At 37.0% G+C, this 21,813-nt stretch overlaps 1 protein-coding gene across 3 annotated transcripts in view; it reads left to right on the forward strand.

Annotated features, from left to right (window-relative positions):
- The first annotated feature begins 8,388 nt into the window (after positions 1 to 8,388).
- Positions 8,389 to 21,813, forward strand: part of LOC117336257 (rho GTPase-activating protein 5-like) — a 91,668-nt gene continuing 78,243 nt past the window's right edge. For all 3 annotated transcript variants that reach the window (XM_033896730.1, XM_033896731.1, XM_033896732.1), the window contains exon 1: positions 8,389 to 8,543. The gene's annotated coding sequence lies outside the window, so the exon portion shown is untranslated. The remainder of the gene's footprint in view (positions 8,544 to 21,813) is intronic.

Consider the following 21,813-nt stretch of genomic DNA (forward strand, 5'->3'; position numbering starts at 1 on the left):
TTTTGTTTTTGTATTTGTTGTCATTTGTTTCCTTAATGATTGAACATTCATAGATACAAAGTACAAAAAGTTGCAAGTAACAGAACTTGATAAAAAAAAATCATGTCATAATAAGCAAGATTATCTCCCCCTATCAAGTTTAGGGACAGTCATTGCCAGAAATGAATCAGTTCTGCAGTAAATCTGGTAAATTGTGGCCTGCAGTATCTTTATTAGTATTTACCAATATACAGGTGGATATTTATGCCCCTGCTGTAAAAAATGTCATATTATTGGAGAGGAGGGTTGGGATATATAGTGTGGGCCATTTCCTTATATTTACCATTGTATGGCACTGCCACTATATAACCCTACCAATTCAGTTGCAAGTTCACCAGCTTATGAACTGCCAAATTTCAAAAAAAAAATCGCACGACAAATAAAAAATCGCAGATGGTAAATATAAGCATTGAACGGCTTTCAGTTGGCATTCATATTGACTATGAATGCCAACTGAAGCCGTTCAATGCTTAACTGTCCTGTTCACAATCACTGACATATCCTGAGATAACCACAATAGATTTGGTTTATATTTACACTAGAGTGTCATAAAATCAAGCTCTACACCTGATCGCATTGTAGTGGTTATTGGACCTCAAAGGTCAGGCCTTTTCCTGCAGAGAAAAAATCTTTTTCATCTCTTTCCAAAATGTGTTCAATTTTAAGGATCTGTTTGGTAATGAACCTGAAGACTGTGCTCTCCCAAAACCAGAGTACATATTGGCACACCTTGCCATTAAGTCCAATTGTATTAAAGTCATATCTTGATCTGTACTCTTCTCGTTACATAAACGACACATTTATGATTTTAATCAGATTGCATTAAATCTAATTGTTGCTCCACAGACGTCGGCCATGTATACGTCCTCTCCTGGTGATTTGACTTCCATCCTGGAATATCGTAAAGGTGTAGAAGTGACAAGGGTTGGCCAAATCACTGCCCATCGAGATGGTTTCCAGCTCCACCATAGCCAGTTGCACAATTTCTCTACCATCTTTGCCTATCATCCCATTGCTGTTTCCTCATCTATGCCCTTGATTCCTAGTGCCAATAACATTCTCTCCATAAGGATTTGGCCAATAACATTCTCTCCATAAGGATTTGGCAGGAAATCCTTGGCATCCTATCTCTACAGGAAGACCCAATCCTTCCGTCCTACTGATTTCTCTTCATAAATTTCTTCGTGCTATGATTTCTTCCTTTAGAATAACTCCTCCCACAGTAACGTCAACTCCACCATGACTATTTTCTTGATTTGAAAAAGTTCTTCTCTGGGGAGGGGGTGAAAAATTTAGCATAGTTTACACATTTGTGTTGACAACCAAACCCACACCCAAACCCCACACAAAAAACAACAACCGATGATGTATGAGAACTTGGCTAAATGTTAAGGCCCATGGACATCTTGTTGAGATTTACAGTAGACCTATTTGAGTAGTGAGTAAACACCACTAATTTATGCTTTTGAACATGCAGAGATATCCACTATTTTTTCCATTTTGGTGAATGGTTTGATATACCGGTATCCCTAAACAAATGAAAAGTGATTCCTAACACAAGCACTTATATAATGACATTTGGATACATACAAAGTATTTCTAAATATTTGTGATGTTAAAATTTCATCAGGGTCAACATCATTCCTGAATTGGATGAACATCATAAGACACAAGAGGAGGCAAATTTGGAGAAATAGAACCCATAGCCTTAAAAGTCATTTAGAATGGAATTCCCTTTGGTAAAATTTATAATGAATTCCCACTAAAATAAAGATAGTGTTGAATATCACAGCCACACTTTTATCTAGATCACCCTAACCACATCACCTGTCTATAAAGGTCACCATACACAATAAAACATGTAGAGTATGTCACTCTACACATAACTGTAGAGTATAGGTCACTCTACACAATAGAACCTGTAGATATAGGTCACTTCACCATAGAACCTGTATATATAGGTCGGTCTACACCATAGAACCTGTATATATATAGGTCACTTCACCGTATAATCTGTATATGAAGGTCAATTCACCATATAATCTGTATATATAGGTCACTTCACCATAAGGCCTATATATATAGGTCACTTCACCATAAAGCCTGCATATATAGGTCAATTCACCATAGAACCTGTATATATAGGTCACTTCACCATACAACCTGTATATATAGGTCACTTCACCATAGAACCTGTATATATAGGTCACTACACCATAGAACCTGTATATATAGGTCACTTCACCATAGAACCTGTATATATAGGTCACTACACCATAGAACCTGTATATATAGGTCACTTCACCATAGAAACTGTATATATAGGTCACTTCACCATAGAAACTGTATATATAGGTCACTTCACCATAAAATCTGTATATATAGGTCACTTCACCATATAACTGTATATATAGGTCACTTCACCATAAAGCCTGTATATATAGGTCACTTCACCATAGAACCTGTATATATAGGTCACTTCACCATATAATCTGTATATATAGGTCACTTCACCATAGAACCTGTATATATAGGTCACTTCACCATAGAAGCCTGTATATATAGGTCACTTCACCATATAATCTGTATATATAGGTCACTTCACCATATAATCTGTATATATAGGTCACTTCACCATATAACCTGTATATATAGGTCACTTCACCATAGAACCTGTATATATAGGTCACTTCATCATAGAACCTGTATATATAGGTCACTTCACCATATAGAACCTGTATATATAGGTCACTTCACCATAAAGCCTGTATATAAAGGTCACTTCACCATATAATCTGTATATATAGGTCACTACACCATATAATCTGTATATATAGGTCACTTCACCATAGAACCTGTATATATAGGTCACTTCACCATAGAACCTGTATATATAGGTCACTTCACCATAGAACCTGTATATATAGGTCACTTCACCATAGAACCTGTATATATAGGTCACTTCACCATAGAACCTGTATATATAGGTCACTTCACCATATAATCTGTATATATAGGTCACTTCACCATATAATCTGTATATATAGGTCACTACACCATAGAACCTGTATATATAGGTCACTTCACCATAGAACCTGTATATATAGGTCACTTCACCATAGAACCTGTATATATAGGTCACTTCACCATAGAACCTGTATATATAGGTCACTTCACCAGAGAACCTGTATATATAGGTCACTTCACCATAGAACCTGTATATATAGGTCACCATATAATCTGTATATATAGGTCGCTCTACACCATAGAATCTGTATATATTGGTCACTTCACCATATAATCTGTATATATAGGTCACTTCACCATAGAACCTGAATATATAGGTCACTTCACCATATAATCTGTATATATAGGTCACTTCACCATAGAACCTGTATATATAGGTCACTTCACCATATAATCTGTATATATAGGTCACTTCACCATATAATCTGTATATATAGGTCACTTCACCATATAATCTGTATATATAGGTCACTTCACCATAAAGCCTGTATATATAGGTCACTTCACCATAGAACCTGTATATATAGGTCACTTCACCATATAATCTGTATATATAGGTCACTTCACCATATAATCTGTATATATAGGTCACTTCACCATAAAGCCTGTATATTAAGGTCAGTTCAGTTTTTCGAGTTTTCCGAGTTTTTTTTACTAGGATGAAGAGAGAATTCGGCCGGGACTGACGTCACATCCATATATAGAGGTCACCCTACACCATAGAACATGTACAGTCACACCTGTATATAGAGATCACCCTTCACAATAGAACATGTACAGTCACACCTGTATATAGAGGTCACCCTTCACAATAGAACACGTACAGTCACACCTGTATATAGAGGTCACCCTACACCATAGAACATGTACAGTCACACCTGTATATAGAGGTCACCCTACATCATAGATCATGTACAGTCACACCTGTATATAGAGGTCACCCTACATAATAGAACATGAAAAGTCACACCTGTATATAGAGGTCACCCTACACCATAGAACATGTACAGTCACATCTGTATATAGAGGTCACCCTAAACAATAGAATATGTACAGTCACACCTGTGTATAGAGGTCATCCTACACCATATATCATGTACAGTCACATCTGTATATAGAGGTCACCCTACACCATAGAACATGTACAGTCACACCTGTATATAGAGGTCACCCTACATAATAGAACATGAAAAATCACACCTGTATATAGAGGTCACCCTACACCATAGAACATGTACAGTCACATCTGTATATAGAGGTCACCCTAAACAATAGAATATGTACAGTCACACCTGTGTATAGAGGTCATCCTACACCATAGATCATGTACAGTCACATCTGTATATAGAGGTCACCCTACACCATAGAACATGTACAGTCACACCTGTATATAGAGGTCACCCTACATAATAGAACATGAAAAATCACACCTGTATATAGAGGTCACCCTACACCATAGAACATGTACAGTCACATCTGTATATAGAGGTCATCCTACACCATAAACATGTACAGCCACACCTGTATATAGAGGTCACCCTACACCATAGAACATGTACAGCCACACCTGTATATAGAGGTCATCCTACACCATAGAACATGTACAGTCACATCTGTATATAGAGGTCACCCTACACCATATAACATGTACAGCCACACCTGTATATAGAGGTCATCCTACACCATAGAACATGTACAGTCACACCTGTATATAGAGGTCATCTTACACCATAGAACATGTACAGTCACACCTGTATATAGAGGTCACCCAACACCATAGAACATGTACAGTCACACCTGTATATAGAGGTCACCCTACACCATAGAACATGTACAGTCACACCTGTGTACAAGCACCGTCACACCTGTCGGTCAGTGACAAGTTGTCTTTTAGATGATATGAATACCTGAATGGCAATGTACTACATACAGAGATGAAAATTGTACACATATTAAATTTCTTTACCTTCGGATCGTTGTGCTTAATTGTAATAAAATAAATGAAATAGTAACACAATTGACAAATGATGATGATTGTATGTATGTATATTTTATATGTATGGGTAAAACTTTCTCTATGATATATATATATATTGAAATATCCAGCCCTTTTCCAAAATGATTTTCGTTTTCGTCAATACGATTGTATATGTAATAGTTGGGTGAAAGATATAGCAATTGTTAGGATGGAAAAGACAACGAAAAATAGCATTTCTGTAAACTAGCTGTGATGATTTAGTATTTAATCACGAAAAGATTGCATGCGTCAATAGTAGGATTATTGTTATTTTTTATTTATCTATTTGTTTGTTTTTATTTAAAAAAATGTATACGGTCAAACAGCGATTTTTCAGTTCTCTTTTGAGCGTCGAAATTCCATGTTCCTTCAATTCCTTTACACTAATAGAGTCAAGAAGTCTAGATATATTTTGATAAACGTCAAATCTAGAAATAGTTTGATAAACGTCAAATCTAGATATATTTTGATGAACGTCAAATCTAGATATGCTTTGATGAATATTAAATCTAGATATGCTTTGATGAATGTTAAATCTAGATATGCTTTGATGAATATTAAATCTAGATATATTTTGATGAACGTCAAATCTAGATATGCTTTGATGAATGTTAAATCTAGATATGCTTTGATGAATGTTAAATCTAGATATACTTTATCTAGATCTTGTTTGAATAACGTTAAATCTAGATATACTATAAAGATCTAGATCTAGTTTGATGAACGTCAAGTCTGTATATGGGATGGAAGCGTGGGGACCGAATAGTAAAGTGATTGGGGTTTATAATTCCTTTTCATTGTCACTGACTCGCTGACTGACTGACTGACTGACTCGCTGGCTGGCTGGCTGGCTGGCTGACTGACTTGCTGGCTGAATGACTGACTCGCTGACTCGCTGACTGACTCCCTGACTTGAGTGACTCGCTGACTGGCTGACTGACTTGCTGGCTTAATGACTGACTCGCTGACTTGAGTGACTCGCTGACTTGAGTGACTCACTGACTTGAGTGACTCACTGACTGACTGCCTGACTCGCTGTCTGACTCGCTGACACACTTACTCGCTGTCTGACTCGCTGACACACTGACTCGCTGTCTGACTCGCTGACACACTGACTCGCTGTCTGACTCGCTGCCTCACTGACTCACTGACTCGCTGCCTCACTGACTAGCTCACTCACTGACTCGCTCACTGACTCTCTCATTCACTCATTGACTCTCTCATTCACTCATTTACTCGCTCATTCACTCATGACTCGCTCATTCACTCACTGACTCGCTCATTCACTCACTGACTCACTCACTGACTCGCTCATTCACTCACTGACTCGCTCACTGACTCGCTCACTGATTCGCTCGTCCACTCATTGACTCGCTCACTCGCTCACTGACTGACTGATTGACTGACTGACACACTGACTAACTGACTGACTGACTGACTGACTGACTGACTGACTCACTCACTGACTCACTCACTGACTCACTCACTCACTGACTCACTCACTGACTGACTGACTCACTCACTCACTGACTCACTCACTGACTCACTGACTAGCTCACTCACTGACTCGCTCACTGACTCTCATTCACTCATTGACGCTCTCATTCACTCACTGACTCGCTCATTCACTCATGACTCGCTCATTCACTCACTGACTCGCTCACTCACTGACTCGCTCACTCACTCACTCACTCACTCACTCACTCACTCACTCACTCACTCACTCACTCACTCACTCACTCACTCACTCACTCACTCACTCACTCACTCACTCACTCACTCACTCACTCACTCACTCACTCACTCACTCACTCACTCACTCACTCACTCACTCACTCACTCACTCACTCACTCACCCACCCACCCACCCACCCAATCAATCAATCAAGCAAGCAATCAAGAAATCAATCAAACAAGCAAGCAATCAAGAAATCAATCAAACAAGCAAGCAATCAAGAAATCAATCAAACAAGCAATCAATCAACCAATCAATCACTTCTGGTTACGTCTGAGTGGAAACCTTGGCCTGGTAGGTGGACGGAAACACCAGCCGATAGCTATTTAGTGATAAAACACTTTTTTCATTCTTTCTTTCCGTAGTTCACTCTGACTCACATAAATCTCAAGATAAGAGTATAGGAGGCCTGTTTGAATATATATATGTATAGATAAAACTATTGGAGTTAGATAAGTAATCATATCCTGCACTAAGTGCAATTAACAATGTATATATATATATATGTAGTGTACTAGCTATACTGGTTTCGTTTCTTAGAAATGTTTGATCCTTGTGTTGAATATTGAATGAATGATATTCAAAAAACCTTTGTTTTAATTGTTATATATACACGTATTTGTATATTTGAGATCATAAAAAGGAAATATATATAGATAGTAAAACCGTGGTTAAAGGAGAGAGAAAAATTCAACAATTAACAAATCAATAAATCTTGTTTAATAAAAATACTCACAGCTTGTATAGGAATATTGACAGAATTTAATCCATGGTTATAGTATAGAGAACTGTAATACTTCACATAATTATATTTTTTAAATAGGCTAACGTCATACACAATTCTATTTTCGGTCTATCTCTTAACTTTTGTGCTTTCCATTTGAAGGTAATTAGTTTAATATTAAAAAACATCAGGAACCAAAAATATATTTCCGTCCATCTTCAGATTTTGATGACAAACAAAGTGAAATAATAGCACATTGTAATTGCCAGTGAGAGTTTCGTTGATTGGAACAGTCTGCCATCAACAGTGGTTTAATCTCAACAAACACTAGATACACCTGTCACAATGACATTAATTATGTCCGTCTTCCTATCAGTATCACGAATAACCAATATAGATTACATATAAACAAATGTCAAACATGTTTAAAAGAAGACCGACGAAAGCTTTTACTGCTGCTAATGCATAAATAAAATAAATCGAAATAAGTCCGGAACTTTGGTATCGTGCAAACACATGTCGGAGGGACAGATTTAAAAAAAAAAAAAATCAAGTAAAAAAGGAAATCAAAACCACCACGTACCATATCACATACTTAACACAGAAACCTTCTGTAGGAACCTGAGAAATTTCCTGTCTACGAATACATACTCGAGGATGTGTGTTAAAACATATAGATAAATAAAAACAGGAGGTCAAGATGCAAACATTTTAGAAAGAAGACCGACGATAGCTATTACTACTGCTAATGTATTTATAAATAAAATAAATCGAAATAATTCCGGAACTTTGGTTTCGACTTTTAGACAGCACTCAAAAACTTCCATATATGGAATGAAGATCAGATTCAACATGGCGGATGATGGCTTCGACCGATGAATGTAGATTTTATTCAGGAGAAAATCCTAAATAAATGAAAAATGGATGGTGTGTTTACAAACATCTTCAGATAACGGATAAAGAGAGGCAATGGAAGGTCTGTCTGGTCCATGAATTGAAAGGTAGGTGATTTAACATCCACGTGATGGTGAAGGGGATTCGGAGATGAATATTTCCAATTTTCAGAGTCTAAAAAAATCAGATGCATGCATGTTGGTTACGTGTGAAGAACGCATTGGGTTTCAGTTGGAAACGCTTGGGTGTCTTGACGTTTAATTATGTCCTTTTATTAAATCGATATAGTGGGAATACACTTATTTTGGGTCTTCAACTCCGTCGCTTTGCATATATCGTCGTTTGTAACAAGGTCGGGGGTTACGACGAGATAATGTGTGTTACTCTGGTCAGTGTGCATATGTGTGAACTGCTGGTGTACGTGTTTTGAAAAGTGTGTTTTACACTGTTGTAGAGGTCCACGCTTGATCCAAACAATTAGCTATATATTGAGACAAATGTAGGTCATTCATATATGATTCAGACACACCTTCACATAGCTAACATCTATAGTAAACCTCATTATGTTAGATGTAGCCTGGTTCTCGGTGGCAAATGAAGCCTACATCGTGTGTTTTTATCTGAGCAAAATATCATATTTCAAGCCAAGCTGATTTCCTATTGTGTATATATAGCTTTGACTTGCTTAAATTGTTATTCATATGATACATTCGCCATATAAGACACATGCTCTACTTACACATGTACAGTGCTAGTGAGATGATCATGAATGACTGTGCATTGTATTTATAACATGAGCTGGATATACTTCCCAGTATTTTAGTTTGACATTTTACTATAAAAATGACACATAACAACATTGAGGATGTTAATATGGCTTAGCCTAAGTGTCATTGTGTAAGTATTAATATTTACCATCTATTTTCAAGTATGTAATTATAAGTTACATTTGTAGTGTTTAACTACTATAATCATCAAATAATGTATATTGTTCAAGTTAATCAAGGGTTAATTGGGTCATCTTACTTCCAACTATGACTAATTGTCCATATTTTTTATGATTGTCCATAGTTTAAATATATAATTATCATGAGAACTTTTTTGAATTGAAGCAGGTCTGGACTTCCAACTATGACTACATTCAGTGATACAGTGCATTATATTATAAAATCACCATGTTTGACCACTCTAATCATAGATCTAACAGTGTAACCAAGTCAATTATCATAATCATAAATAATCATGTTGTTGATTATGATACTGAATTGGCTTTTTAAGTTATATTTGGATGTATTCAGTGAATTTGTTTATGCTTATATCAATTAAGGTACAGGGCTTTTTCTGGTGTTGTTTTGTCAACACTGGGAATGGTAAAGAAAAATTGCTACCTGCAGAGTATACGTACCCGACTGACATAAAAAAACAAACAATAAACAATACACATGACTAAGTGAACATCTTCTGTTGATGAAAAAATATACAGGACTAATACATGTTTGCATGGTGATTTGGAAAAAAATGGAGAGAAAGAATGCAAGACCATGGCCAGTCTAGGGCTCGAAATCAGGCACTAGCTATAGATGCTATAATAACTAAAGCTTACAATTCCTGACCACCAGCATTAAGTCCAGTTCATTTCCACAACATTTTCCCTCCTTCAGCAAAGTGGTGGATTTTGAAGATATGTACAAGTCTATACCATGTTCTGTGGGTATTTAGTTAGACACCACATTTAGATGTTTAATATACAGGATAGAAAAATGCAACAATCAACAGGGTTCAATACTAACGCTAGTCCGTAATTATAAGTCCGAGACTAGTAGAAAGTCAAAAGGACTAGTAAATGTTGTCATAACTATTAGTCCTGTGGACTAGTTGGAATTTCTATTTCGTTTTTGTATTCTAAGCTCGTAACAGAAACATATGCCCGTCATTATATGAATCTGTCTTGGATCTGTACGACTTTTCCGTCACACCCGACGTAACGAACAGGCTCATTGGATTTATAATATATCAGTCGACCAATCAGCGATGGTTTCTCAAATGAGTATCGTAGTCACACGAGCGTTTGTTTTATACGATGCTATAGTTTACAATACATGTATATAATTGACCCAGACACATTTGTTGACTTTGGTACTCGCCGGTGAAGTGCCATAAGTTCAGTACAAAATGTGGAAATATATTTGGACAATGTGGCGCTGCCGTCAAAGAAAAAGAAATCGGAAGGGGAAATGTTGACCTCTCCAAGGCAGTATGATCAGACGAAGCGTGTAAGAACGTTCCAATCTGCTTGGCAGAAGAGCTATTATTGGCTACATTACAGCCCAGACATCGGGATGGTGTGCCAATTGTGTAAAACAAGTACAGAAAACACTGGTAGTTTTATGAGTGGGTGCAGTGGTGTAAAAACATGAGACTCGAAACTGTGAAGGCCCATGATGTGTCAGATGGGCATATGAAAATTAAAAAAAATTGTTGAATCAGAATGTTACTCAGATGTCTTATTTATATTTATATTAAGCAAATCAAACTTATCCATATGAAGGGGAAATTGGTAAAAATCATCACTCAGGATGCTCTAAAACTCATTTCAGAGCATTTAGATTTTCAAAATTTTCCGGGGGAGACCCCCTTCTGCACCTGCTCCCGGCACATCGCGGCACAATTTGGTTTTCGTCGCTTTGCGAGGACTAGTCACTTCAGTCAAGGACTAGTCAATAAAATATTTTACTAGTCATTTGGACTAATAAACTTAAATTGTTAGTATCTAATAACCCTGATCAAACCAGGACTTGATCCTGGGACCTCTGAACCCTAGACAGATATATATATATACATGTATATATAAAACTAACCATCTAATTAAGCTACATATGCCTTCCTGCGTTTGGACCAGTCACAATCATGTTCCACTACACTTTAGCTGTGTATGTTTAAGTTTTTAATTCAGATACACTGTAATTTGATACAAAATATCAATAATAAATAGACCACCTTAAGCTTGTCAATATTAGCCTATACTTCTAACTAGTGCACCTTCATCTTGCAGGTCCAGCTACAGGATATCAATCAGGGTATCGTTTCACAAAGCTTTGTAACTTATGAACGTTTGTAAATATTTACGAAAAAGTTGCACAAAACTTACAAAGTTTGTAAGTCTGTTTCACAAAGGTGTTCTTAACTTTTTCATATCTTATGTCAAAATTGTACGTTCTCCCAGTAAAAATATACCACTGTCTAATTAACTTGGAGGTAAAAAAGAATGACACTTTTAGGTGAAAATTTGATGCCACTCCTATTCCCGAGTCCCGTAAGCAGACTATGAACTTTATTTTGTTCTATCAAAACAACCATATTATTGAGTGAAGATCAAATTTTCTGTAAAATTCCAATATCATATTGTTTATTATGCTGTAAAATAAACAGTAACAACGCAATTTTCGCAGATTTTGTTCACTGCTCACAGATATACCAGTGTGTGCCAAACTTTTGAAATCTTTACAGGACATTAGGGCAGGTAACAAAAAAAAACTACAGGTTCGAAACAAAAATTACAGGTCCAAAAAAAACAACTAAAAAAACTTTTTTTCGATTTAATTTCACTATTTTTTGTTTCTCCTGTCAACTTTTATTGTTGGTAACAGAAAAAACTATCAAACCATTAGGTTGCAGAATCTTAATTCACAGAACACATTGTTAATTTCTTTTGAATCCTCATATGCCTTCCGATTTTCTTTCACTTCTTCGCTTGGCAACTTTCGTTTCAAAGGTTTACCAGGCACAGCCCCCGCTGTATATCTTAGCGGTAACATGCATATGGCCGACTAAAAACCGGAAATGAATGACGCACTCGTAACTCCTCAGATGTGATGGGCGAAGCGAGTAAGAACATTCGAGGTATTCCGATTGATGAATGTATAAACTACCGGAAGGAATCGAAATACAGTACATTCCAGTTAATCGGGTAACGCTTAATAGGGTATTTCATTTATTGGGGTAAAAATTCAAAAACCAAAACCATTTTCTCTTGAATCATGTTATAAAAAATCGTTTAATTGGATTGGAAAAGTCGTATTTTTCAGTTATTCGAATACGATAATTTGACAAAAAAAAATAGAAATGCTACGATTTTCACGAAAGTCATCACATATTTCTTTAAGTTTTAGACATTTATCAACAAATAGGGTAATTTAGATGGTTAAAATGTCAAAAAACGGTAAAATATTACCTTAAACGATAATGTTATGTCGTGGTTTTGTCATGTTCAGAACTGTGTTGTTGTTAATTCTGCCTCGTGGGGTTTTTCCCCCCAACAGAAAATTGATTAAGAATTGTGGGTAAAATTAAATGTTATTTTTAGAGTCAGCAACAGGCCGAAGTAATGGGGGTTTAAAAGCATAATGAAGCTACTAGACAATTAAACTTTTACTTCTGGGATGTAAAATCTTCGAAGCAGAAACCAAAACAATATGTTTTGACCTGGGTCTGACATTGCTCCAGATCGATTGATATCACCGCTAACTGTGGCGAATCAAAAGTGAGGGGTTCGCCACGGGAAAATGTGATGACATCGGTACACAGGTGATTTATTAAAAAAACAGTAGTGAGCAGATAAAAGGACAGACGCCAGACGTTAGCTTATAATTCCTATTCAGGTAAGGATTAGAACTGGTTAATAAAAACATTACATTGAATTTCGTGTTGTTTTATCTGTGACTGCCAGTACTGTCAAGGTCGTATTTGTACCACAGGGAACGACCCAAATAAACTCGGTTTCTCCGATCTCTGTGCTTTGGCAATTGGAAATAATATGGAATATTAAAAACGTAATAGCGAACAAAAGAATGCCTCTAGGATAAACATAAATGATTTTAGCTGTAATTGTCGGCGAGTCCTTAGATCGTATGTCAAATTAGGAACACGTGGATGAAACAGGGATGTATGACCCCCGATTTGAGGTGCTACGTCGTATACGATTGTACTGTGTCGCAAATAAGAAACAATCTTAAGGTTTTATTATTTTAATACATGTCTTTTTATACAATTAGTAATAGTAATTTGACATCACTAAAAGCACAAACAAAAACACTGTTTATTAACAATAATAACACAAATATTTTCATCCAAAATCGACCCAAGTCTGACAACCATTAAATATATATTACGGACCAAATCCAAGATGGCGATGTGCATTTCGGCTTATTGCATAAGTCGGTTAATGGGGTAAAAAGTCCCCACAAATAGGCAACCCAATTAAGCGGAATGCACTGTACCGACATTTTTTTCCGGATTTTTTTATCAGACTTTCGGGTAGGTATAACAATATTTTTACCGGTCCGAAATGGCTTTTTTCAGACATGACCGACGGTCCGACGGCGTTTGGCACACACTGATATATATACGTAATTCTCTTAAAATAGACTGATTTTTGGTACAGTCTGTGAATATGGGTACAATTAGTTGCATGGCAATGAGTATTTTGCTGGCATCCCTCCTCGACATTCAAAACTTGGTTTCCGCCTCGAAACAATCGCTCACAAGGCATATGATAGTCATTCTTTTATGCTAATTTGTCATTGAGTACAACATCTTTTTCTGTTCAAAAAGGCATGATTGCGTACGATTTTAAATGGTTTTCGTAAGTTACAACAGAGTGGATATGGCGTAAAGCTACGCAAGGTAGTTACAAAATTTTTGTGAAACGCTTAGTAATTCGTAAATTTGACATACATCAAAATTTGTAAGTTATGAAGCTTTGTGAAACAATACCCAGCAGTGTACATGTAAGCAATTGTTTGATTAATATCTATATGACTGAAGTATGATCTGTAATAGATGTATGTTTACAGTGTACATATATATTAAAATTTAAATCATTGTATATAGTTGGAAAAAAATAAATGACATATCAACTGTTTTTCAACCAGATAGCAATATTAGATAGGTTAATTATAATTATAACTGAACCAATGACCAGGAAATTAATACATGTAACTGGATACTCATCCAGCATTACTTTTTGGGTTCATGATGAGACCAACTCCCACTTTGAGGTCATTTTGTATTGCCCGTGTAAGGCCAATTATTCAAATTCTCAATATATGCAGTTCATTTCTGAAAATTTTCTCCTGGATTGCCAATATTCTTCTGAAAAGTGACTAATATGCCCAATCTCAAATGAGCCAAAAACAAGTGATTTAACACAGTTTGATATATTACTTGGTAATTATAATCTTAAACAAGTACCCGAACAATACTGCAATTTTGTAGTGGTATATATATATGTAGCTGCCACAATCTGGCTGAATGTACATGTGGGACTGAAGTCATAACTGGTTGAGACCACTTAATATAAAATTGAATAATTAATAACACTCCATTATCTGTACATTTTCTGTCAGCTACAAGTTATCTTGATATAACGTCCATAGATATATTGTTCTGATTATGTTTTATAAATTACCAACATATCGCACCAATGTCACCCATCACTGACCACCATAAATAACCCCCATGTCACCCGTCACTGACCACCATAGATTACCTCCATGTCACCCATCACTGACCACCAGATATGGATAACCCCATGTCATCCATCACTGACCACCATAGATTACCTCCATGTCACCCATCACTGACCACCAGATATAGATAACCCCATGTCATCCATCACTGACCACAAAAGATAACCCCCATGTCACCAATCACTGACCTTCATAGATAACCCCCATGTCACCCATCACTGACCACCATAGATAACCTCCATGTCACCCATCACTGACCTTCATAGATAACCCCCATGTCACCAATCACTAACCTTCATAGATAACTCCCATGTCACCCATCACTGACCACCAGATATAGATAACCCCATGTCACCCATCACTGGCCACCAGATATAGATAACCCTATGTCATCCATCACTGACCACCAGATATAGATAACCCCATGTCACCCATCACTGACCACCAGATATAGATAACCCCATGTCATCCATCACTGACCACCAGCTATAGATAGCCCCATGTCACCCATCACTGACCACCAGATATAGATAACCCCATGTCACCCATCACTGACCACCAGATATAGATAACCCCATGTCATCCATCACTGACCACCAGATATAGATAACCTCCATGTCATACATCACTGACCACCATAGATAACCCCATGTCACCCATCACTGACCACCAGATATAGATAACCTCCATGTCATACATCACTGACCACCAGATATAGATAACCTCCATGTCATACATCACTGACCACCATAGATAACCCCATGTCACCCATCACTGACCACCATAGATAACCTCCATGTCATACATCACTGACCACCATAGATAACCCCCATGTTTAATTATGTATCACTGACCACCTCCGAGTCACCCATCACTGACCATGTAGATGAGTCCATGTCACGCATCACTGACCATCATAGATAACCCCCATGTAACTTATATAATCCATCACTGACCACCATAGATAACCCCCATGTAACTTATATAATCCATCACTGACCATCATAGATAACCCCCATGTAACTTATATAATCCATCACTGACCACCATTGATAATATCTTTGACACACATGTTAAGATCACTGACCACCACAAACCTCTTATCTCTAGACTGAAAAAAAGTCCCACTTGTTGAAGCTTTACTTGTAAAGTAAGCTGAACTCTCAACATTTATATGCTACTTAAGCTTGTGTCCATCCTGTTAGGGGTGTTTCTTAAATCCAAAGACACCCACTGTCAATGTTTATTTTTGCCCAAACATAGTCTCTCATGATCATTTGGCTAAGAAGCATTAAATTTGGATTGTTCAGTACCAAATCTGTATTAGGAAGGAGTAATGAAAAGCATTAATGTGGTCACAACACTGGGCTCGAACTAGTGACACTTGTTGTCATGTACTGATGTAGCTGCCACTTTCATGTCAACCTTTACAATACTCGATCCTTCACAAATTCTCAATTTGACCATACATACCATTACATGAACTGTTTCCACATATTACTTATGTATAATTAAGTAACTGAATATATTGATATAGTTTTTGTTCTGATCTGGTATAGATTACTAAATAATACCATTTATATACACTGACTTACTGGAGTGATCTATTACATGTAGTTACTGAGATGATGTAATCTCGTTCTGATGGGATATATAGGAGACTATTGTTGTATCTGTTGGTCATTATGATACATCATATTCTATTATTCATACATGTATATATGCAGTGTAGTGTCCTGTGCATTGCTTTACCAGTAGTGTATTATCATCATCATTATAGGTAGGGTTACACAATAAATAACCCCCATGTCACCCATCACTGACCACCATAAATAACCCCCATGTCACCCATCACTGACCACCATAGATTACCTCCATGTCACCCATCACTGACCACCATAAATAACCCCCATGTCACCCATCACTGACCACCATAGATTACCTCCATGTCACCCATCACTGACCACCATAGATTACCTCCATGTCACCCATCACTGACCACCATAAATAACCCCCATGTCACCCATCACTGACCACCAGATATAGATAACCCCATGTCATCCATCACTGACCACCAGCTATAGATAACCCCATGTCATCCATCACTGACCACCATAGATTACCTCCATGTCACCCATCACTGACCACCATAGATTACCTCCATGTCACCCATCACTGACCACCATAAATAACCCCCATGTCACCCATCACTGACCACCAGATATAGATAACCCCATGTCATCCATCACTGACCACCAGCTATAGATAACCCCATGTCATCCATCACTGACCACCATAAATAACCCCCATGTCACCCATCACTGACCACCAGATATAGATAACCCCATGTCACCCATCACTGACCACCATAAATTACCTCCATGTCACCCATCACTGACCACCATAGATTACCTCCATGTCACCCATCACTGACCACCAGATATAGATAACCCCATGTCATCCATCACTGACCACCATAGATTACCTCCATGTCACCCATCACTGACCACCATAGATTACCTCCATGTCACCCATCACTGACCACCATAGATTACCTCCATGTCACCCATCACTGACCACCATAGATTACCTCCATGTCACCCATAACTGACCACGAGATATAGATAACCTCCATGTCACCCATCACTGACCACCATAGATAACCCCATGTCACCCATCACTGACCACCATAGATAACCCCATGTCATCCATCACTGACCACCATAGATAACCCCCATGTCACCCATCACTGACCTTCATAGATAACCTCCATGTCACCCATCACTGACCACCATAGATTACCTCCATGTCACCCATCACTGACCACCAGATATAGATAACCCCATGTCACCCATCACTGACCACCAGATATAGATAACCCTATGTCATCCATCACTGACCACCAGATACAGATAACCCCATGTCACCCATCACTGACCACCAGATATAGATAACCCCCATGTCACCCATCACTGACCACCAGATATAGATAACCTCCATGTCACCCATCACTGACCACCATAAATAACCCCATGTCACCCATCACTGACCACCAGATATAGATAACCCCATGTCACCCATCACTGACCACCAGATATAGATAACCCCCATGTCACCCATCACTGACCACCAGATATAGATAACCTCCATGTCACCCATCACTGACCACCATAAATAACCCCATGTCACCCATCACTGACCACCATAAATAACCCCATGTCACCCATCACTGACCACCATAGATAACCTCCATGTCATACATCACTGACCACCAGATATAGATAACCTCCATGTCATACATCACTGACCACCAGATATAGATAACCTCCATGTCATACATCACTGACCACCATAGATAACCCCCGTGTTTAATTATGTATCACTGACCACCTCCAAGTCACCCATCACTGACCATGTAGATTAGTCCATGTCACGCATCACTGACCATCATAGATAGCCCCCATGTAACTTATATAATCCATCACTGACCATCATAGATAACCCCCATGTAACTTATATAATCCATCACTGACCATCATAGATAACCCCCATGTAACTTATATAATCCATCACTGACCACCATAGATAACCCCCATGTAACTTATATAATCCATCACTGACCACCATAGATAACCCCCATGTAACTTATATAATCCATCACTGACCACCATAGATAACCCCCATGTAATTTATATAATCCATCACTGACCATCATAGATAACCCCCATGTAACTTATATAATCCATCACTGACCATCATAGATAACCCCCATGTAATTTATATAATCCATCACTGACCACCATAGATAACCCCCATGTAATTTATATAATCCATCACTGACCACCATTGATAATATCTTTGACACACATGTTAAGATCACTGACCACCACAAACCTCTTATCTCTAGACTGAAAAAAGATCACTGACCACCGCAAACCTCTTATCTCTAGACTGAAAAAAGATCACTGACCACCGCAAACCTCTTATCTCTAGACTGAAAAAAGATCACTGACCACCGCAAACCTCTTATCTCTAGACTGAAAAAAGTCCCACTTGTTGAAGCTATACTTGTAAAGTAAGCTGAACTCTCAACATTTATATGCTACTTAAGCTTGTGTCCATCCTGTTAGGGGTGTTTCTTAAATCCAAAGACACCCACTGTCAATGTTTATTTTTGCCCAAACATAGTCTCTCATGATCATTTGGCTAAGAAGCATTAAATTTGGATTGTTCAGTACCAAATCTGTATTAGGAAGGAGTAATGAAAAGCATTAATGTGGTCACAACACTGGGCTCGAACTAGTGACACTTGTTGTCATGTACTGATGTAGCTGCCACTTTCATGTCAACCTTTACAATACTCGATCCTTCACAAAATCTTCAATCCCGAGGACATACAACCATGAAATTTGATAAAAAAATTCTCAATTTGACCATACATACCATTACATGAACTGTTTCCACATATTACTTATGTATAATTAAGTAACTGAATATATTGATATAGTTTTTGTTCTGATCTGGTATAGATTACTAAATAATACCATTTATATACACTGACTTACTGGAGTGATCTATTACATGTAGTTACCGAGATGATGTAATCTCGTTCTGATGGGATATATAGGAGACTATTGTTGTATCTGTTGGTCATTATGATACATCATATTCTATTATTCATACATGTATATATGCAGTGTAGTGTCCTGTGCATTGCTTTACCAGTAGTGTATTATCATCATCATTATAGGTAGAGTTACACAATATGTACACAGCAACCGTTTCAATAGGACTTATAATTATATATAAGTAATGATGTAAACTTTTTGATTTCTAATAAATGGATCAGTAAGAACATTTGGGGAATGTATATAATATATCATGTACATTTCTCCCATACTTCAAAGGTGAATCTTCATTTTTGGAATCTTCATTTTTGGTTGGGAAAAATAACTCTTTTACTGGAGTAGGGAATAGACAGCTCATGATCACACACACTATACGACGCCACTCACAATAGCACTACGTATACGTTATCATTTTATGTAGTGTTACCACATCATCATCAGTTTTGGCGCACATTTCAAAGACATACATGATAGTGCAATGAAAAGGTTTCACACTTAACAATTCCAATTTGTTACTTTTCTTTAAAGTATGTGATCATGATCTCATCCAGTTTATATTATGTAAAACTTATATAATTATTTGTATAATTTTAATACAAAGTAGTTTATAAAACTCTTGTTCTCTAGCAACATACATCACCATTACCCACTGCAGCCTCTTAAATAAGGATTTTTTTTATGTTGCAACAAAAGACAGTCCCATACTTATGATGAGAATATTATTAGGATGGTTGCATATTGTGTCGAGCATACAATGCTAGTGATAACATACATACTTGTCTCTCACATACGACCAGGGTTTGATTCCCCAATCGGATGTGAAATGGCCAGTGCACATGCAAATGCAGATCAGGATAACTTGCCCCAACCACATGGGTTTTCTGTAGGTAGTCAGGTTTTCTACAATAGTAGACCTCTTAGCTTGAGTGATACCATCCAGTCTAACAAAAGTGATTTGATTCTGCAATTCGCGTAAAATTAAAAATGAAAGTTTTTATTGAATCTGATATTTTATCACAGTACACAACTGGCCTGTTCTACCATGTTATATGGCCACGTCGCAACTAAAAATGTATATGGGATCATCTACATGTGTTTTCTTCTCATATGAGATTAAAATGAGTCTTAGAAGTTTTGATGTTTTTTAGCCTTAGCAAGCCAAAATTAAAACTTTGGAGATGAATCTCATATGAAATGAAAACAAATTTAAGATACTTTTGCAGATCACAGAGGGTATAACCTTTCTATACGGATGTCATAGGACCAGATTATTTGGCTGGTATTATATTTTCTTTTGCCGTTTTCAAGTCCAATATAGATCATAAATAACAATCTCTTTATCATTGCAATCGAGAATAATGAATGAAGCTCAGTATATTCTATGTCTGTGCCTTGTATATATGATGTCTCTATATATGTTGTAGAGAAAAACATATCGCCTGAGTTGAAATTCTTGTCTTTCATAGAAATTTGGGAGTTTTTGCTTATATTCTGATAGACATAAGTTATGTGATAAACAGAATCTTACACTGGTGGCTATGTCAGAAGGAATTTATTAAACTCGTTCAATAATATCCATATGACATAGTCACTCATGTAAGAATTTCTAAAATACATATATACTTTGATAATACTGTATTTTACCTATTTAATGCACCTGCCCTTTCCAGCGCACCCTCATATTTTTTTCAGTAAAAGGCTGGGTGTGCTTATATCATTATTGAAACATATAAAAAGTTCCTTAGCTCACTTGATATGCTTATATAATTTTCAGTTTTTTAAAGATATGTGGTAAATAAAAAAAAATCCACCCAGATTTCACAATAACACTTTTCCCTGTACATGGTTTCAATGAAGCGCACTCCTTTTGTGTTTTTGTAAGTACCATTTGCTTATTACATTGCATGTGGTATGCATTTATAGTACATTTTATAAATAGCTCATTAATATCGTGTAAAATAGAAAATACATGCTTTTAAAGATAAGGAATGATGCTTAATTTGGATTCTGAATCTAAGGTCATTTATGCCAGCTGTCACTTATAACATGAAAATGAAAAAGAGTATGTCATTGTTGTGGTGTTGAATCAAAACATGCAGAGCTTGTAGTCATCTGCCAACCCCACTTATCCAGGTCAAGCTATATTGGCTAACATGGCTACATAGCTCTGACCAGGAGAAATGGCATATCTGTATTAATGTGTTAAATAATTAGAGGCAATG

Source organism: Pecten maximus, chromosome 10 (assembly GCF_902652985.1).
Source record: "Pecten maximus chromosome 10, xPecMax1.1, whole genome shotgun sequence".
Taxonomy (NCBI): domain Eukaryota; kingdom Metazoa; phylum Mollusca; class Bivalvia; order Pectinida; family Pectinidae; genus Pecten; species Pecten maximus.